At 30.0% G+C, this 5,156-nt stretch overlaps 1 long non-coding RNA gene across 1 annotated transcript; it reads right to left on the bottom strand.

Annotated features, from left to right (window-relative positions):
• Positions 1–230: 230 nt before the first annotated feature.
• On the bottom strand, positions 231–3,103 carry LOC124888465. The gene is made up of 2 exons (XR_007046635.1): positions 2,038–3,103; positions 231–451 (listed from the first exon to the last, which is right to left on the bottom strand). It is a non-coding gene; the product is annotated as an uncharacterized LOC124888465 (long non-coding RNA).
• Between the last annotated feature and the right edge of the window lie 2,053 nt (positions 3,104–5,156).

The raw sequence follows: 5,156 nt of genomic DNA, 5'->3' as shown, positions 1-5,156 counted from the left end.
GAGTCATCCAAAATTTAAGTAATGAAGCAACTATTTATAGCCATTGTCTTTACAGAAATAGTCTATTACAAAAAACAGCTCAAAAGTGACTATTTTACAAATAACCCACAAGGGACCTTCTTGATTGCCCAAATGGCATCTTGATTGTCCATGAACTTTTGTATTTGTTTCTTCATGCCTTCTTTTAGATTTCAAGCTATCATCCATATATATATATATATATATATATATATATAGGGGGGGGGGGGGGGGGGCGCGAGCCCCTCTTACTATGCTCCAAGTTAATCGTGCTGGTATCAACAACTACGAAAGAAGATGCTTGAAGCTAGAGATGAGCTAGAGCATCAAATCTGATGGGATCCCGAGAATGGCACAACTAGTTTTTGGTATGATAATTGGACCGAGTTGGGTTCTTCATATCAGCATATACCAACAGATCTGATCATTCACACTGTAGAGGTGAAGAATATTTTTTTTAAGCTGGCAAATGGAATGAAGTTATTTTGAAGCGACAGTTATCAATAAACCTGGTTAATTACATTCTTGAGGATTATTCTGAAAGAGTGAAATCAAAAGTAAAGGACAAAACATGGTGGCTACTTACAAGCAATAGTAAATTCTTAGTTAAAAGTACTTGGGAATATCTAAGACATAAGGAGGAGGAGCAATGGATTTTCAAACAGATGTCGATGACACGTATGTCTTTCAAAATCTCATTTTTATGTGGAGAATGCAGATGCAAAAACTATCGGTGGATGAGATATTGGCTAGAAATAGTGTTTATACGATCTCTAGGTCTAGATATTGTGATAATCCTCAAGTGGAAAAGATGACTTATTTCTCACTGGAGAATTTGCCAATAGCATAGGGAGGTTGTATTCAGATGCAGTAGGCATTCAGGGAAATTTCATTCAAGTTAATCAAGTAATTATTATGTGGTGGAAAGCTGAAAGTTTTCCTAGAATCAACCACTTTTGTTGGCAATCCCAGCTTTTATTGTGTGACAACTATGGAAGAGGAGGAATAACATTCTTCGCAGAGGGACTATGTCCAAACATAGGGTAGTTCATGATATAAATCAAAATCCTTACTTTTTTGCAAAAGTAAGATTTCCTTCAAACCAAAATTCCCTAGTAATTGGCCATCATTGATTGATAAATTGGAGAATCAAAAGAATAGTGGGAGAAGTGGTTGTTAGATTGTGAGATGGGAATTACCTCCAAGTGGATCATTCAAATGTAATGCTGACGCTTCTGTTAGAGAAAGAACAGGTTTCAGCTTTGTGGCTTTTTGTGTAAGAGATTGTCATGGAGATTTAATATATGCAGAAGCTAAGAGCATTCCTAATACTACTTGCTTGAAAGCTGAATCTTTGGCTATCCAAGAGGGCTTGGATTTTTTTGTTAGAAATAAAATTTTTCCACTTATTTGGAGACTGAACTGATTTTGCAGAAAGTGAATAATGAAATTTGAGACTGCCAATGGACAATAATCATAGGAGTTGAATTGATTCGAGAATGGAGAATCATGGGGAGGTCCTAATCAGACACAATTATACAGAAGGGAACCAACTCCCAGATTTTTTAACTAACTGTATTGCTTATTTTGCATGTGCAGATACAATCACATATACTAATAATAAGGAACTACCATACAAAGCTCAATAAATACTGTTAGCAAATAAGAGTAAGAGCCCGTGTTCGAGAGTTACAAAAAATAGGGAATGAGATCTTTATTAACAAAAGGAAATTCCACAGAAGTAGAAGAGAGATGCGATACAATTTCAGTAGATACAACACATAAAAAATCACACAAAATCAAAGCCACTTCACAAATGATTTCATTTGGTGGAAAGACTTTCTCAGCAGCTACGGGTCACTTCATGGCATATTCACAAGGGATTAGAGTTTTCTTTTGGTGTTAATTTCGATGGAGGTTCATCCCTCTAAAAAGAACTCAAAAACTCTATGGATATTGCTACGAAACAACAAATAAAGGTTTCTAGATCCTAAATCTACAATTTATCAGTAGGTGTACCTGTGAAGGCAACAATCAATAGCATCGACGATTATCAATTTTGAAGAAGACTTCAATTTGGATCAGAATCACGACGCCTGTAAGATTTTTTAGGTTGCATGAGTGTTTCTACCAAAAGACCCGAGAAATATGAGGACATAGACCCCTCAAGTCTTTAATTAAAAACAAAAACGGATAAGTTCACAATATTATTAAACTAAAGAAAATAGAATTACTTAAATAATTATATTAATTATCTTAATAATTATTAAAATTATCGAATAACTATAAACTCTAAAATATAGTTTTGAATTTATTTTAGTAAATTTAATAACTAACTAGTAAATTACATCATGCTTTACGAAGTTATAAAAATCAATAATAAATTTATGATATGTCATTATATAAAAATCTTAAAGTTTAAAAGAATTTATAGAAATAGAAAATATACACTAAATCTTTTGTTAATGTAAGCTGTTCAACAACTATGCAAAGTTATTCAATAACTTTACAAAGTTATTCGATAACTTTACAAAATTATTCGATAACTGTGCAAAGTTATTGGAGCAAAAATATTTTAAAAAAATTAAAAAAAAATTATTTGTTTCACCTAATTTTTAAAATTTGAACGACCTCACTTAATCTGGCAACTTATTTATCCTTTTAATTCAAAATCCCACAAAAGCTTGATTTTCAAAAAGAGAAAAGACTTTTACAAAAATAAAAAATATTTACGGACAAAGGAAGAGGAAACATCACTTAGCTGGAGATGTCTTCAGAAGCTTCTTGGTCCTTAGCTCCGGCAGCTCAGTCAAACTCCGGTAAAGATTCCGACGAGGGTGACACGTGTATTGCGGGACCTTGTTGGTTTACTTTCGTAATTGTTTCTAAATTTTTGCATTTTTCTTGTTTAGAAATAGGTTTTGTCTTTTGTTTTCTTTACCCAATTTAGGCCTGGCCTTGGGCCAACGTCTTTGTAAATAGTATAAATAAATAGCATAAATATCAATTATTTTAGAAGTAATTACTTTTTTAAAAAAAAAATATTTTATTCTTTCTCAATTAATATATATAAGTTAGCCGATATATATATAATAGTTTATGTATATGCGAATTTGTTACTACCTTTAAAAGTGAAAATAACTGATTTCCTACTCTTAAGGGAGTAATTAACGCAACCAATTTATTAAGTGGATTACTGCATCCTTTAAATTATGTAACAACTATTGAAATTCAAATTCAAATTATATAAATACATTAAAAATAAATCAGACAAAAAACACAAAACAAAAATAATTCTAGCACCGATTTTTGATCGTTTTGAAGAAAAATTAATTGAAATTAAAGAAGATGAATATTGCTATTCTTTCGAGGTGACACATGGATTTAACTGAAAAGCTAAACGTTCAGACAAAAAAAGGTATTATGTTATTTTGTTGTTTTAATAAAGTTGTTTAATAAACTATAGCGTATATTATTTTGATGTTTAAATTTGTGTTGCATATATTGTTTTCATGTTTTGATAATCATCTTGAAGTTTTTATGGATTTAAGTTATTGTGAGATTAAGTCGTCAAAAAACTAAAATTTTATGTTCATATGAAGTAACTGGGATTAATATAACATATACATTGAATATGTTTTGTCTATGTGAATATAATCTAATAGTAACAAATCGTAAACAATTGTATTTTCAATTACATAGTTAGTGTTTATGTGGTAACATATACGTAATACTTTTTTATGTATATGTCACTCTTACAAACATAAAAAATATGACATTGTTATATACATAACAATATTTTTTTTTAATAATCAACATATACATAGTTTATTTCTTGTATTTGTGTAGTAAAATCAGTTTTATTCTGTTGTATATTTTTTAAAAAGTGTTTAACACAAAAAAGTATATATGTTTAATTTGTGTACTAATGAATAGTAGATTAGTTGTGTTGTATATGTTTTTTTTAAAGTATATCAGATTAGTATCATGAAAATCGTAAAAACCTATAAATTAATACAACTATTAATCATATTATCGCCTTTTTTCTATTTTAACTATGTACTCTGATATTACAATGAGGATTGCAAATGAAAGTTGGAAGCATTTAGTTATAAAAGAAATAGATGTTTTTATCATTCAGATATTTAACCCAAATCATACATGTCGTTTGAGTGATAGGGTACTGAAGAATATTTTGGCGACTACTGCTTTTGTATGTGAATTCACGACTCCTCAATGGTGTGAAAGTTTTGAGAAAGACGGTATGCATCAATTTTGTGAATTTTTATTATGCATTTATATGTAGTATTTTTATTGATTGTAAAACATTGATTTAAAATAAAATCTAGAGAAAGTTGTATGTTTGAATTTTTTTTTATTTGTTCAGGTGAAGACTTCCTCAATTTATATATACCCAGTTTATGAAACTGTAAGAAGATACATTGTCGACCTTGAAAGTGGCTCATGCAACTGTGGAAGGCTCCAAATAGATCAAATATCTTGTCCTCGCGCTATTACCATCTTAAAGTCTAAACATGTAAAAGATTTTAGTCCATACTGTTCAGAATACTACAAATCAGGTACTTTGGTGAAGATTTATGAAGTTTCAATCATTTCAATGCCAGATAAGAAAGACTGAAATGTTCCTAACATTGGAGATGAGGAATAAGTGTTGCCCCCGATATATAAAAGACTTAAGATCGAAAAAGGGAGAAAGAAAAAATTCAGCGAAACACTTTTATCATGTACAAATCGTTGTGGATGATGCGGACATGAAGGGCGCAATAGGCGTTCCTATAATTTTTTTTCAAAGGAGAACTAAGTTATAGTTTCCTTAAACTCTTCAAGATTAATCACTCGATTATCGTTATTAGATTTTTAGTAATGACTTTATTGAACAGTTTTAATTTAATATTTAAATGTTAACATAAATATGAGTTTTCTTCAGTTTATCATTTATGTTTGATGTATTTTTTTTCATCTGTGTTGTGTATGTGTTTGCTGGGATAATTAGTTGTTTGTTGGATACTTGTATATTCCTTATTTATTCATTAATGAATGTAATTATTTGTAGATAAACATAACTTATCTACAACAAATAAATTACTTGTCACCATAGCTTATTAGACTATATATAT

Source organism: Capsicum annuum, chromosome 11, assembly GCF_002878395.1.
Source record: "Capsicum annuum cultivar UCD-10X-F1 chromosome 11, UCD10Xv1.1, whole genome shotgun sequence".
Taxonomy (NCBI): Eukaryota; Viridiplantae; Streptophyta; class Magnoliopsida; order Solanales; family Solanaceae; genus Capsicum; species Capsicum annuum.
The sequence above is the reverse complement of the archived record's forward strand: the minus strand, read 5'-3'. Positions and strand labels throughout refer to the sequence as shown.